The sequence below is a fragment of the Buteo buteo genome, chromosome 16 (assembly GCF_964188355.1).
Source record: "Buteo buteo chromosome 16, bButBut1.hap1.1, whole genome shotgun sequence".
Taxonomy (NCBI): domain Eukaryota; kingdom Metazoa; phylum Chordata; class Aves; order Accipitriformes; family Accipitridae; genus Buteo; species Buteo buteo.
The window spans coordinates 4,526,804-4,543,354 of NC_134186.1; the positions used below are offsets into that span (position 1 = coordinate 4,526,804).

The 16,551-nt window shown below is 40.4% G+C and overlaps 1 long non-coding RNA gene across 1 annotated transcript; it reads left to right on the forward strand.

Annotated features, from left to right (window-relative positions):
* On the forward strand, window positions 1-15,886 carry LOC142040633 (uncharacterized). The gene is made up of 3 exons (XR_012653244.1): window positions 1-232; window positions 3,944-4,030; window positions 15,157-15,886. It is a non-coding gene; the product is annotated as an uncharacterized LOC142040633 (long non-coding RNA).
* The last annotated feature ends 665 nt before the right edge of the window (window positions 15,887-16,551 follow it).

A 16,551-nucleotide genomic window follows, 5' to 3' on the forward strand; every position in this document is an offset into this window, starting at 1 on the left:
AGCGGGAAAACGCGGCGCGGAGCCGGGAACAGCGCCCCCTCCCCCTCCCGTGGCGGGGGGGGGTCTGTGAGGGGGCGGCCGGCAGCCCGCCGCCTCACGGCTCCCCTCGCCGGGGCGAACGGCAAAGTTCCGGGAAACTTTCCCCGGGTTTAGGGTGAGGGTCTGGGGTCGTGCTTAAATACCCCCCCCTCACACACACACCACCACCCGCGACGCGGTGTCTTCCTGGCAGGTGAGCGCCCTGGGAGCAGTTTCCAGGCGGGCCCCGGGGCTGCCCCTTTCCCTTCGCCTCCCCACCCGTGTTCGGTTTTCCACCCCCTTTCTGAAAGGCCCGCGTTTCTGTCAGCACACCTGGGCCCTCCCTCCGGCCCTCACCATCAGCCGGGGAGGCCGCTCTTCCTGCGCCCTACAGATAAGGAGCTGGGCTCACCCCACCCCGCTGATGGCCACCGCCAGCCCACGGGCAACTTAGTGGCTCATTTTTCTGGATAAGCAGACTTCTGAGTGGCCGAAACGCACCGCCACGTTTAGGGAAGTTTGCCCCAGGTCGCCCCCTCCTCCCCCCCCATGTTTGACTTTATACAGGACCCCACAAACCCTAAAGCTGCCCCTAGACGAGAGCTTCACATCCTCCCGTTAACCCTGCAGGGACAGCAGGGCACGAAACTGTGATCTAAGGCCTTAAACCTCCCCCCCCCCCCCATCCCCTCCCCCTATCCCGGTTACACAGGCTTCGTGTCCTCCTATTAACCCTGTGGAGAGAGGACAAAAGCTAAACTATGATCCTGCTCTGCTTCCCCCATCCCATTCCCAGCTACATGAGCTTCACATCCTCCTGTTAACGCTGAAAGGAGAGGAGAACAAGAGCTGCTGATGATTGTAAGGCCTTGCTCTGCTTCTCCCCACCCCCTCTGCCAGCCCCATCCCCCACTGCAGCTCCCATAGACTTGTATCCCTCCCATTAACGCTGAAAGGGGAGGACAGGAGCTCTGATGGGTTTTTCTCAGGCTTACTCTGTTTTCTCCCCCCCCCCCCCCCCAACCAATACCAGCTCCACAGCCCTGCAGAAGTGCAAAGCATGCATCTGGCTCTGCTAGCAGATCGACTGAATGCCCCCTTTCCTCTGAGCTCCACAGCCCTGCGAGGGAAAAAAAAACTGATTCCCCTCGTTTTGCTTATTCATTATATGGGGCTGGTAGTGTGCTTTTTAAAACGCGTGATCTCTTGTTTTAGAAGCATCTGTGCTTTAAGAATAAGGTTTTGTCTTCCCTCATCTTGAATGTAGCTCTTCATAATAATCTCTTGAAGTGCTCCATTTTTGTCCTTAAAGTTCTATTTTATTACCTCTTCTGGATCAGTGAAGGTCGGTTTAACCCTTTATATATGAAAATCAGCAGTCACTGTAGAAAAAAGGTTGCCCTTTTCTTTACTAATTCATAGTTATAATAATATTTTATTGAGTGAGGGTTTTTTCCCAGACCAGTCCTGATGCATGCTGAAAGAATTGTGTGCTTCAGCACTGATTAAAGTCATGTATGAGTTAATGAGAAGCTTGCAGAGTATGTGAAGCAAGAGAAAATCTTTAACCAGCTCTGCTGTTCCTTCTACATACCACAAACTTGGAAGCTGTAACCAGAAGGTGGATTGAATATGTGTGACATGCTGCAGTAGGAGACTCTTGTAATTGCATCACAGGTGGATGCTTACTCAATTAATGTATTATCATTTTCAAAATTCCTTAAAGTTGGGTGGGTTTTATTTTTTTTTTAAAGTGTTTTGAGACTTCATATTTAAAAGTACATTGAAAACCTTGGGTAAGAGATGCTACAAGCCTACAAAGTATTATTTTCTGGATTGTTTTTTTAAACAATCGCCTTGTTTTTTTTCCTATGCTAACTGCTTCCCGTATTAATAGATTGATAACACATGAGAGACTCTTAGGTGCTGGAGGAACGTTAGTGGTGGTGTCAACATTTTAGTTGTGGGACTTCTAATTTAAGAAACATATTGTCATAAGGAATAAGATCAAGGCTGAATCCTGCTTGCATTTAGGTCCAAATATAAAATACACTTTGGAAGGAGTCCCCAGTGAACACTGAGAGTAATTAAGTAAAAATAAAACCTTCCACTTCAGCCCCCCCTCCCCCTTTTAATATAGACAAGTAAGTGCAACACTGTTTTCATTCCACCATTTTCATTATGTGTCCCGATATTTCTTAATTTTGTTTTGCTTCTTAAATCCTCAAGTGACTTATAACTTCTGTGATTTTGGGGTATTTCTAGACTATAGTTTTAAAGAAGTCATCTCACTGTGTCCCAAAAGGAGCTATTGAGCAGTCATTCTCATAAAAAGGACTGAACTTCTTACAGCTTTGCCTTTCTAAATGCTTTTTTTTTCTCTGTAATTTTCATACTTAATTGTTGGATTCCTTTTTCCTTACATTAAGTAAATATTTATTAGTACCAGTTGGATTTTTTTTTCATCTTTTTGAAAGAACAGAGCCTTGTCACTGAGACAATCACTTCATACTGTATTGAGGAGATGACATAAAAAGTGAGGGCAAGTTGTCTTGTGCTGGGAACGTCAATGCCATTTTTGGAAAACAATACTATAGGAAATGGAAAGAAATATACGTTTTATGCTGGTGGGAACTTGTAATGAGGCTAAGAGAGGATTTGATGTCTCAGAAAAACAATTATTACAAGGGAAAAAGCAGGACTTTATCATCCATTTGTAGAAGTTCTCTGGCTGAATATCCTTTTGGGGAACTGAAATTTGGCTCAAGTCTGTTTATGAACATCTGTTGAATGGAATTTTAAAAAGGCACAGATTATAATCTTAGTTTCTGTCGACTGTTTAAGATGATAAAATACAAACAAATGTATCTGCAAATACTGGTGGGGTTGTTTTTTTTCAAATAATGAGCTGCATGAATGTTCTGTAGTCTATACTACTGATTACCTGGTTGTATAAGTGTTTTCCATACATTTTTCTCTTTAGCATATAAAATATAGCCTCTACCCCTTTCTGTACTTGTTTAATTCTATTTGAATACTTTCCTAGTAAGCTTTCAAGTTTTATTTTTTTTTGTAACATGAGACTCTTGGATTTTGGTGTTTCTGACATTTTTTGCACAAAGAATACAGTGATACATTTGAGGGAAAATTTTGAGAACTGTTGGGTATTCCCAGAACTGTGGCCGTTTGCTTAGATTCACATCCTGCCCACCTGTCTTCTGCTAGGTTTCTGTAAATGCAATCACTTTGTGTCCACTCTCTCTGGATAGTACTACTTCAGCATCTATTTCTGCAGTGTTTGTGACCTCCTGTTATTCAGGGAGGTCTTCACTGTAATTTTCGCTCCTATTATTTTGCTTCTTTTGCAGCCTGATGTTTTTGCTGTTGTTTTATATTCCAAGCAAGGATCCTGTGAATGCTTCAGCTCAGAATTTAGGTCATCTCTGATGGAAGAAGGAAGACCTAAAAAGTAAAAATAAGATTTCAATGTGCCTTTAAAAGTGACAACTCTTTTGGAAAAAAATGTACAAACTCATCTGTATTTTGTGGCTGTATAGACTGGGGAGAATGGAGGGTGCCTTTTTTGATTGCAGAATGAAAGCTAAGTAGCTTCATGTGAGTGTGGTTTCTTTCCCATGTGCTTTCCTGGTCTTTTTCATTTTCACACCTGCTTTGAGCTTTAATCACTCAAATTATTCATAGACTTGCCCTGGAAAAAGAAGAGAGTGACCTCTTCCCATCTGGAGTAGATGGATTTACCATCAATAATTGTAAATGGACTTGGATGACTTAATAATGGTTTTTATACTTAAAATTTTTAATTCTGTGATTTCATTGCATTTTAAGAATTCTACACATGGTCTTTTCTGAACTGGTAAGTTGAAGTTATACCATAGAGACTTATTTCTTGCAAATTACCTCTTAGCATTGGGCTGCCATCTACAAAGTGCTGATGATCCCCCATGAACTGCTGAGTCATCAAAGAACACGTGTCTTTCACAGGACCAGGCCCGTAAGTTGCAGTCGTCTTTTTTCTGTAATTATATACAATGTCTTTCATGACAAAGAACCTCAAGACAATTTATGAAATCAACAGCCACAAAAGCAATGCAGTGCCTGTTGGGGATTATGTATTTGCACTGATTACAATTTAGCAGTCCCTCAGCCAGAGGGTATCTAAGGGGACGTAGAGCCAACTGCTTCTCAATTCGTGTGTGTTGCTATAAGCAGCAAGCTGGAATTGATAGATATCTGTTGCTATTGCCACAACTCTTGCTTTTCTGCTACTTTAGCAGCTTAATTTAAATTATTGAGAAACTTGTGAACCTGTTTTGTTTGTTTTCTGCTCTTCCTAGCAGCTATCTGCAGTTTTATATGTATTAAATGTGATAAGCTTCATCTGGCCTAGATGTATAATAAATACCTTAGTAAATGCGGTTAAGTCCAGTTTCCTTTATTAACTCAGAAGAGATTTGTTTCTTATCTGAATTGTTCCTCCATTCAGAAGGAGAGAAGCCTTGCATAGTCAGAGTTCACCTCATAAATCACCTAGACAAATTGAACTTGGGGCAGAACAAGATACAAAATGAGAATAGTTGTGATTTAGACTCAGTGACCTTTGTGGTGTTCTGCTATGGAAATGTGCTTGGCATGAGACAGAGGGAGAGAGCCACCTGTCACCAAATGCATCTTCGTAATGGAGGGAGCACCACGAGGGTGAACTTCCATGGGCTCAGCAATCATGCAGTGTGTTTAGATAGTTGTCCCATATTTCTTTAATGTTGTCTTTTGCATACAGTGCTGCCATTTTCTCTCTGCTACACTTTTTTGGACGCTCAGAATGCAATGAAATTTTTCAGTAGCTGCAGACAGGTTGTTGGGCAGTTTGGTGTCTTCTTAGTGTGTTCTCTTGGTTCACAGAACAAGGTATGTTACTTCCTGACACTGATGTGGTATTCTCCACAGCTGCATGGAAGGGCCACTTCAGAAATCAGCAGCTCTTCAGCTTCCCAGGTTTTATTAACTGAGTTTATTTGGTGATTAGTAAACAGACATGTTAAGAAAATCTGTGGCCCAGCCTTTCCTCTTTGCAATTCCTGAGACTTGTCAACCAAACTCTGCACCCTTGCCATCTACATTTCAGTATCCCTGTCATCTTATTGCAGTTTCTGGCTTTTCTGTTGGAGATGGAGACATGTAAAGACATCTTTAAGATGGTAATATTTTTGGTGGAAACAAAGAACGAAAATGCTCTTCAACTTCTGAATGTAGGTGCTAGGTGCTCTTGTAACACCAGGTCACTGGTTTCTCCTTCCCCCTGCCTCCCACATTTGGTAGAATATTCATTGGGATTAATTCTAACAACCTGATAAATTAGTGATGTATTTCACAGGCCTATCACTGGCTAGAACAAATCCCGCAGGAAAAGAGGGAGTAACTGCTTTTTTCCCTAATTTCTAACAACTATTTGAAATATAAATGTTTAGAATAGTTACTGTTTTCCAGCTATTCCTTCAACTGAATTGCGGTTGTCAACTAAGTCCCACTTCTCAAGTGTGCCTCCCTTCACCTTTAAATATCCTCTACATGAAAGTAGTATTTATTTGGTGACTTCCATTTAACAGTATTGGTCTGTTACTGATAACCTTTTGATCAAAAGATTAGAAAGACCTTCTTGGTCTTCACCCAGACTCTGCTATGATATGCAGATATGTCATCATCTACTTGCTAATTTATCGGGCTATATCATAGAAGACAGAGCTACCAGACAGCAATCTGTGCAGCCGCAATAATTCATATGACTTGGACTGGAGGTTCTGTACCAAATGATGCTAATGCGCAGACTACATCTCTTGCTAACCCCATAGTAATGCTGTGGCTGTTTCTGATGATTAGAACTCTTCTGATTAGTTACCAAGCTGCTCTTTGTTTGGTCTTCTGCCTAATTTAAACAATTCATCTTGTCTTTATTCAATACAAGGTTATTTTCTACTATTAGCTCTTTCACAATGTCTTCATTACTTATTGATTACAATTCTGAAATAGTTGGGGGCTGAGGGGGTTCTTTTTATTCAAACAGTGTTTGATGAATATATTTGTTGGCACCTGCAAACTCTGTCCTTGTTTCCTCCACTTCTTCCATGTTTACTTTAAGGACCCTTCACAACAATCTTGACTCCCCTAGTTATGATGGGTCTTTCCTTCTACTAGATTAGAGCTTCCTGTTGGTGTTTTGTCATTTCTGAGTAAGGAAAGTCTGATATCTTTCAGCTCAGTTGTTGCTGCTTCTCCCCAGCTCAGCTCTCCCAGGGGTCTTGCACGTGCTTTCAGTTCTGCCTTACGTTTTTGATTTCGTGAGGTTCCCTACTATTTACATATCTTCACATATATCCTCTTCATACCATCTGCTACCTTATGTTTTGCTCATCTCTGAAATTTAGTAACCATATTTCATGCAATGTTATTCTACGTTATTTTCTTAAAATTTAATTAAAAGGTTCTGAAAGAACAAAGCAAATTAGAATTCACCCTTTCTGTGTAGACACCTTAACTGATGAGGGAACAACTCAATAAAAACCTTTAAGTGTCTTGAAACAAATGAATTTATAACCAAAATTTTGTACGTTATTTATCGAAAAAGTATATCATCAAATCAGCTAGGAGAGTTTTATTACTGACAGAAGTTCAGGTTATTATTAAAGAATGCTGTCTTCTCTATAAACTCTTTTTCTTTGGAATTCAGCAATTCTTCTAAGTAGTATTTACTTTCGAGTAAGTGTGTGGCTGTGCCTTGTTAGATAAAAGCTGCAGTACTAAAACTGTTTTACTGAACTTAGCTCCTGACCTGCCTTCTGAGGCCATGTCTACAAAGGGATGATACATCAATCTAGTTTGTTTGATCTAATTACAGCTATTTAACTATATTGAGCACAAGTACACTCACCCTGCTTTGTTATGCTGATTTAAGGTATTTTCACTCTTGATTGGGTGCACGGTTCTTTCTTGTATTAATTTACCTCTCAAAATATTCTGGGCAGTTATCCCATGGAGTGGAGTTCTGCTACTCAGCGATATGTTTTTTTTCCACAGTGTGCTGACAGGGAATTCTCAGGAATTTGGGAATTCTGTGGGTCAACCTGACAAATCACTATTCCTTTTCTCCTGGCATCCATTGATTTTTGCCTATGCAACTTCTTTTTCAAAATGTTGCAAGGTTGCACGAAGAAGAAACTGGTAAATCCATTACAATGCATATTCCTGTGAGGTTGCACAGGTGGAAAGACTTAGTTCTGCAGCTTCATAATCAACCTGCTACTTCTGTACAGGATTTATCTGGAGCAGTTTACTCAATGGTGTACTGTTTCTGGGTGTAGTCAGCTAGCAGTGACTGATACACAGGGTACTGGTGCAGAACCGGGATGGCCAGGAGCAGTGGCCACACATCAGGATGATGAAATTGCATTCCTAGAAACCTGGGCAGATCTCAGCTGTCGAGGCAGAATACAAAACAAAGACTTTCCTTCACATGCAGAAACCCATTGCCATCTGTGGAAGAGCATAATTTCTGATTACTTCCAACTGAAAACTAGCCAGTTTTATGTCAGGGATATTGTCATGGGATTTTTTTTTTATGTATCTGTCTGGAGAAGGTGCTGATCCTTCTGTGTCATAAAGCTTGGCAATGCATAAGAAATTACCTAGAGTTTTTCCTGGGTACAGTCTGTGAATCAAATAAGAGTTATGGGGTTTCAAGGAGTAAACATGGTCTGTCGAGCCAGGAGAAAGAATTTATGAACACAAAGAACAACTTCTTAATGGTTGTACATGACCTTGCTCATCAATGTAGGTGATTTACCATTGAATGGATGTAGAATGGTATTAATGAACTTCTTCAGAACAAACTCATTAGAAACTTGAGCTTGCCCTGATTCGTACAACATCTGTGAGAGGCAGGGAAAGATGCTGAAAAGTGGGTAGAAGCAAGGAATGGAAAGACACTTTCAGTGTTATGGACGTCCAGTGAAAAAGCCTCTGCAAAATAGCCATTTTGTAAGGAAAAACTGCACTGTGATTTTATGAACAAGAGGTAACAGAGCAAATTAATCAAAGAAACAGTGTTTGACCTTATTAACAATTACTGTAGGTGATGTCATGCTACTGTGGGCTGAGGTGGAGCTCAGTGAAGTTCTTCAACAAAAGTCTATCAAAGTAGTTTGACTTAGAAAAATAAAATTAACAAACATTTAATCTGAAATGCCTTGTAAACTTTAAACTCAGAGTGCATATATATTTGCATAAGTGATGCACTTAATGCACTCCCTCATCTCTTCTGGAGCTGGCAGTTGCAAAAAAGTCCTCCAAGTAACTTCCTGAAACAGTAGCCTGAGACAGTGACCCAGAATGGTGTGTTCTTCATCTAAAAGTCCAATTTTTTAATTGAAATATTCCTTTCTCACCAGCATTTTTCTTCCTGTATTGCTATAATAATAAATATAGCTGTCACAGAGACATCAGGAGGTCCTTAGATCCCGTCCTGACTCTGAGACAAGAGAGAGGTGCTTATCTGTATCGCATACAGACATTTTTATATCCTGTCCTTAAAAAAATCTGAAATGCAGGGCATTCCGCAACTTCCCATGCTAGTGTTTTCATTGTTTAAATGTCACTTTTGTTACTTTACCAGATCTTACTGTGAATTAAGTCTATTACCTATTCTACTTTGAGTGGACATGAATGTTTGATTGCTGACCTTTACTGTAACAAAATGGACTATTGGTATTTTGTCCCTTCTCAATTCTCACATGATGTCTCTCCTCTTTTTCTTTTTTTTTTTTCTTTTTATTAAGCAAATCCCATATTTCTGTTTGTTCTTGGGAGTTAGATTTTCTCAGCCTCCCAGCATTCTTGTTGCTCTCTTTGTGCTCTTTCCAGTTGGTTTATATCTGGTTTTATGTTTTTTATGTGGTACCTGAAAATGGATTCAATATTCCAGCTGAGATTTCACCAACACTGGGTTGAGCAAGATAATTGTCATGGGTGTCCTACGTAAAGCAGCCTTATTAAATATTTCTGTGATGTATTATCTTTATTGCGTTGACTCAAATTCAGTTTGTGATCCATTATAACCACTGGCTTCTTTAGTGCAGTACTGCTGCCCAGACAGTTACTCGCCTCCTTGTGCATGTTCATGTCTTGATCCTTGGCTACAGAAAAAACTCTGCTGAAAATGCCATGCCTGAAGACAAGGGGGAGAAAAAGATCTGGTTTTCCAAATGCACTATTCTTGTGAAGTCCAAGTGGGTCAGCCTGACAATGGAAGCGGAATTGTGAGATAATGTTAATTTTCAATATTGGATGGAAATTATAATATGTTTTGTCTTATTATTACTCAGAAAGCATTAATTTCATAAAAAGTTCTAATATGACCTGGAATAGGAATGTTTGCTTGCAAATGCAAAATAACATGAGTCTTAGATTATCATTTTCTTGCTAAACTTTTTCACTCTCCTGCTATTCACGAAATGAGCAGAATAACTTTGTTAATGTCCCTTTTAAAAAAATAATAGACATAGTTGCTAGTGTTGAGATGAACCAAAGTTAAATCTGAAAAGCATTTGAAGAAAGAAGAAAACAACAACAGAAAAGTTATGGGATTCTGATTTTGTCCAAAACATTGATGACATGAAGATACAATTTATGGATGTGAGGTGTCCTCTTGGTCTTCCATGCAGTTATCTGGTCAGAACACTGAAAAAAGAAAAAAAAAAAAAACAAGAAGGAAAAAAAAAAAAAAACAAACTGAAGAAGCTTTTCAGCTCCATGCCCCTGCCTATTATTGTTTATAGAAACATGAAGAGGTGGCAGGTGCAAGGAAGGAATCTTTGACAGCATGGAACACCGTGCATTTGAAATCATGAAAAAAATCTCCAGTGGTCAAACAGTTAAGAATAGAAGATCCCAAGAAGGGCAGCTATGGTTGGTTTGCTAAGGAAAAGTATCGCTAAAGCAGGTATGTTTTGTCTGGAGAGATTAAGAGACCTTACATGGAAAGAAATAAGTGATACATATTCCTGGTTATGTTATTTATGATGGAAATGAAAAGCTGTTATCAAAAACTAGAAATGCAACGTGAGCCTTTTATGGTCTTCTGGGGAGGTGCCATGCTCTCTGGCTTTTTGGAAAGCTTTACCCTTAGAAAAGCTGCTTCTTTCAACAGTTCTCTGCAGAACTAGAGGACCGTTGCACTGCTGAGGTGACAGTGTGTAGCCTTGACTACAACAAGGATCACTGCTTAGTTCTCCAAGCACTGTCTGACACAGAGAATTTGCTGAGCTTGTGCGTACTCCAGGGCTGGGTCAGCCTACATATTACTCACTCTCTCTATTTCATGCTTCTTTACGCTCTTGTGACCCGGATGAATTTAACAGGGAACTGAGCAGTGTGTTCAGTTTTCCTGTGTACAGTTCTTACAGTTTTGCCCATCTTAATCCAGTTCCTCACACTGCTATGCAGTCTCTTAATTATAAATCAAATCATATAACCTGCCTTCTCAAACCCTGTCTCATTCAATGAATGTTTTTTTTCAGATTTTCCTTTTATCCTTGTTATTTGATGTTTGCTTACATATTTTATTTATTGCATATAATTCAAGTGCTGCAGTAAATACAGAATTACTAATTGTAATGGATTTTCGTGATGATTTTAGTTTTCATTATAGTATCCGAATACTTTTTAACCACCATAAATGTATCTTCACGATATTGCAAAGAGATTTTCCTGATTTCACTGATGCAAAGCGGGGAAATTAATAGCCAAGCTATCAAAGTTCTCCACTGTATCTGTATGTTCCACAGTGACAATAAACAAATTTTGAACTTGCCCCCAGTAAACTAATTGTATCTTCTTTATTGATCATCCACTAGGTTGCAGGTGAGCTTTCAAAGGGGGCTGCTGGTACTGGTTAACCCCTCTGTTTGGACTTTCCTAATGTTGGGCTTGAGGAGCCTCCCTTAGCTGTCTTATGCCAGGCTTTTGAGGCAACCATACCTCATTTTGACAGTAAGGACATCAAGCGCCAGCATAAAAACAGTTAGTCCTTTTCAGCCTGGTAGCCTCACTAGAAGGATTTTTAAAAATCTAATTTTGTAATAATAAGACATTCTAATCTAGCTATCATCTTAAATGTACTTAGGCCTTTATATATATTTGGTGCCAACATAACCCTTTAGTTTAAATACCTGTGTTCAAGCCATAATCTATGTATACAAACTAACCCTATCCCATATCAGCCTTTCTTTTGTTGGAATTAGCTGAAATAAAACTTCAGTCTTTTCTCATGATAGATTCTTTGCTCTTATAACCATCTTAGGAAGCCTTTTCTATGACTATTCTAGTTTTCTTGTATCATTCTTGAATATAAACCGTACCCAGAATTCTGCAAGAGCGCTGTTGCCATAACATCTGGATGTGCCTTACCTGGTCTTTAGATCACATTTGTCATCTTCATTTTTGTGATGTTTAGTCATTTCTGTGACTAAATAATGCTTCTGAGTCTTCATCCTTCTCTATTAACTGTGATGAATTCCCAGTTTACAAGAATTTTGGCTGTTAGTCCCTGTGTGAACAGCCTTGTGATTTGCATTAATCTTATTACTGCATTCCACCAGTCCATTCCTCAGGATTCCTGTGCTGTTCCAGAACCTCATCCAGTTCTTCATTTAGGATATTCCAGTTTTCTGTATTGATGGTTTTTGATTTTGTCAGTAACTAGCTATATTAACACTTTTTTTTCAATTCCTTGTGCTCATATCACTTAAAAGCGATAAGTAGCACCAGTTCTGAGACCAGTGCTGGAACAGCTTTTAAAGCACTCGCTCTAGCCCAAAAGTTCCCATTTCAACACAATTCAGCATGGTTTTTTTAGCCATTTTTTACCCACAAAACTTTTCTTGCACTAATCTTCACATCTTCCAGTTTAACTTGTATTTTCGCATGTGGCACCAGATCAAATGCTTTACTGAATTTAAGGTGGGTGAGATGAACTGTGTTTTCCTTTACCAAGAAAAATCTGCTTTCTTATCAAAGAAAGACATCAGATTTGTCTGGCATGATTGCCTTTATTAAACCTATGTTGCATCTTATCTGATTATTTTCCTGTACATCTCTTCCCCCTCCAGGGGAAAAAGAACTTAAGTTTTACATCTCACTGAGGCCAGGCTAATTAGTCTCTAGTTGTCTGGACATTACTTTCCAAGTATTTGGCTTGATTTTGTTGTTGGTTTTTTTTCTTTCTTCCCATAGTAGAATGTCAATTTTAGATTATTTTTGTACCTCTAGAGGTGGTAGAAAAATATGCACTCACTTGCATCACAACTCAACTGTAGTGCTTCATGTTTTGGTGCTTGGTGTTTTTTCTTTTTTTTTTTGGCGGTGTTTTATTTGGTTGGTTGGTTGGGTTTTTTTAAGAAAGATGCTATGTCATGGCTATTGATACAGGAAAAGTAATGAATTTTGAAGTATTGCAAAGTCCTTAAAAAAAAAAGAAAAAAAAGAGAAGATTCTTAAATGGTGATAGCTGAATCCAGGACTCCTTTATCCTGTGTAACTGTTCATAACTACCAGTGGATCATTACAGCCCGTGGCAACACTGATCACTGACATTCAGAAGTTATGTTCCTCGTGCTGCTTCAGCATTATTTACTGTGATCATCCCTGTGTTTTACAGAAAGTGTAGTGTGCTGGCTACTCTACACCTATGTATAAGGTAGTCTTTAAGAACATACAGTCTAAGAATAGACAAAGTAAAAGAATACAATAGGAAGGTAGTGAATCTGGAGGGTCAGGATTACATAGGGAAGGCTGCAGTGCTCAGTGATTACATGAACCCATGCCACTGGAAAAGGTAGGTCATTAACTATGTTTCTTCAAGGTAGGAAAAAAACACTACTTTTAAATACTTTGTTTCATAATGTATGTAGTTACACTCCTTAGCAATACATGGAATGAATATGAATCTTTCTGAGCACATTTTTCTCAGGTACCTAATTATAAACATTGGAATGTAAGCAACAACCATTAAATGTTTGAATTTGGGGTTTGTTGTTGTTGTTTGGGTTTTTTTGCCAGATATACTCAATTTTTTTAGAAATATTTGAAAACTATGTCTTTTTTATGATTCTTCAGTCTGTCTGGAGCTCAGGGTTCTGCTTTACAGAGAAAGTGAACATTTCTGACCAATGCCTTTGTTTTACTGAAAGTGCATGTGATAGTATCAGCCTTTATAAAGAACTAATATAACTAAGGTTTGATTGTGGGCCTCTTTAAAGGCATAGATAACTGTTAGATAAAAATGACCTTGTTTCACAGTTCCAGTACTGAATTCTAAAATTTCCAGCAAAGCTGGTCTGAATGTCCTTAAATTTTTGTTTCTAACGCAAGTAAATTTCACTGAGGTACATACTTGTGAAGTTAAGAGTCTTACTTTTAGGCCATGTACATTTGAGCAAGATTACAGGATGGAGGCCTTAAAAGCAGAAAATCAGTCACATCCCTGCATGCAGACTTCTGTGCATGTGTAAAGTCCTAAAGCTCCCCATGTGGGTTAGATTACAGAATTAAGAGTTTGAAATACACATTTATGGGTGACTGTTGAAAGGTAGATCAGTAGAATTTCTGTCTGGCCCTTTCATGATCAAATGTTTCAAAGCTGGTCAACACCTTGTTTATGTGGAATATTGCAATTGTTTTGTTTTATTAAATTTTCTATCAGTTATTTGTGCCTGCCTTTGTACAGCTGAAATGAAGGGACATTACTAAGTGTTCTCCCCATAGCATGAATATTTAACAGTTTGTGTTTTCTTTCTCTGTATTGTGTGTGTGCCTATATAATATCAACAAAATATCTTAAAATCAGTTTTTGCAAGAGATTTTCAAAGGACATAATATGATTGAGTCACAGTGCTGAGTAAACTCAGCTATTGTAGAATTTCACCTGAAATACTAGAATGAATTTGCCAAATGGTGGTATTTTACAAATAAGCATGGATTCAGCTAACTTCCCCTAGAGATTTTATTTCAGTTTGATCTGAGTTCCCAGTACTGGTGAAAGCGAGTCTTTTAGAAATAAAAAAAATCTTTAGCCCATTTCAAAAGAAGATTTTCTTTGTTTTCTCAGATGTACAGATACTCATTTTCTTGAACTAGGAGCTGGTATGAGTATTCTGGGCGGATCCTGCAAAGTGCTGAGTACATGGTTAACTTTAAGGGAGTATATGCTTAAAATCACTGGGACTGCTGATGTTTAAAATTACGCATATACTTAAGTACTCTGGTGGCCTGAGGCCAGTGGCTTTTGCATCTTCTAGGACTGAGCCCTAAGGAGACTACAGTGAGCAGTTGCAGCTGAATTTTCCCATTTTAAGTATAAGGTTTAAAGCACAAATTCTGACAGCTGTTTAATTAAAAATACTTATTTTAAATGCGAGGAATGCAATATGCAGAGTCGATACGCCTGGTTTCTTTCCGTCTCTCCTGGCATCCGAGCTCTTGCTCCTCTACAGCGTTAGTGCAGGGCTTGCAGTTTTCAGTGGTGCTCCGTTCCTGCCTTATCCTCTTCCATCTTTTCCATCTGCTTCATTCTGTTTGGAAAATGGCAATGTAGAATGTGTTTGGTGTAACCTTAATCCTGACCAGCATCTGGGCTCCGTTTAAAAAAAAAAAAAGCATCTACTGCAGGCAAGGGTTCTGTATGTGTTTCCCTGCTTTAGTAAAACAAAGTTGCGGGGGGGGGGACACCAACCAAAAATAAGCATAGCAAAATAATATTTAATTGACATGTTGATGAATATGTAGGTTTTAATATGTTTTCCTGCATACATGGGCAAACCGTGGTGTTTGTACTTTTCACCTCACATCTATCCTGGTGGGTGTCATGTCCGAGGTAAACTGGATTTGCACCATTTTAGAAAAGGAGAGAAAAAGGGTGGGTGGTGGTGGTGTGGTGTCTGTCTTCAAATTTCTTTCAACAGCCACGCTGTTAATTACTCACAAATACGTAAAAGTTAATGCCACCATAAAAAATGTGATGAACTGAAATTCCTGCGTGATGCCTTATGACATTTCCCTATTAAACTTTTACAGGCCTTTTAGAGGTCCCCGATGGCGAGGCGATTTTATGAAATACTCCAGAAGAAAGTCACGAAGGTGAAATTGCGGCGACCCAGCCGTGACTGCGGATGGTCCCCCCGTCCCCCCCCACCCCGGCCATCCCGCCCCGGTTCCACGACCGCGGACCGAAGCCGCCGATCAGGTCGGTGAAGCCCGGTGGCGGGGGGCTCGCACCCCGGGCCGGGCCGGCAGCCCTTCGTCGGGGGCTCCTCCGGTCAGCCCCCGCCGGTCCTGGGATATTTCCAGAGCTCAGCCTGTCGGGCAACCGGGCGCCTTTGAAAATCTGGCGCTAGATGTCTTCGGCACCTGGAGATCGCGCACATGACTCCGTAATTGTGCACCCTGCGGAGTAGCATTGTGTTTAGCCACACGTTAAAACAGCCGCTTCAGAGCGAGTTCCGATGGCTGGGGTGTGACTCCTCATTACAAAGCGCAGAATAACGCTTTTCAGCCAATTGCCCTTCCCTGGTGGGTGTCCCCCCCCCTTCCATTTTTGGTTGCTGTTTGATTTTTCCCGACCCCGAAGCCGGCGGTTCCGTGCCGCATCTGCCCTGCGCTCTCAGCTCAGGGCTGTTGAACTTCACTCCCCGAGCAGCCGCAGAGGTCGCTTCTGAGCAGCACGAAAAGGGTTGGTTTTTTTTTTCCCCCTAATCCGCGCCCCCCCCCCCCCAGGCTCTCAGTCCCTCATGGCCAGAGTGGAAAAGCACGTTTAAATCCTGAACTCGGATTTCCCACGTGGTGTCTGGTTGAGCTGCTGTCACAGCCACGCCGCGCACTCCCTTGTACAGGGCGAAGGCGCATCTATCCTGCCTCTGCTGAGAACGCAGGTGGTGATTAATATTTTTAATCAAGCGGTATTTTCAGGACACTGCACTGAAAACCAAACTTGTGCGAAAAGCTAGCACTCGTCATCAGCCAGCTCCTGCTTTCTGAATCCACCACCAAGTGTACAAATAATGAGGGGATTAAAGTTCTACTCCACCTTCCGTGGGCGACTGTTTATAAGTGATCGATGTTTGTCAGTGATTTGAGGGTTAATTCAGCCAAGTTTATAGTGTTTGGCATTCTGGGTCCGTACACATGCAAAGAGCATGTGTGGTTTTGGAGTGAAGAATTAGCAGTGTGTACCGGGAGACAAAAACAATTGTTTATGTGAATACGGGATATATTGGATACGTGTATAAGCATTAAAACGGGGGGGGCGGGGGGGAGGGAGGGGGAAGCTTTTTTTTAGTTGACTTTTCAGCCCATTCAGAGATCATGGTCATAATGCACAGTGTTTCAACACTGGCTGGGGAGAAAGGGAAACAGAGGGGAGGCAGGGGAGTACCCAAAGTTGCATCTGGTCTTCAGATCTCGCTGTAATTT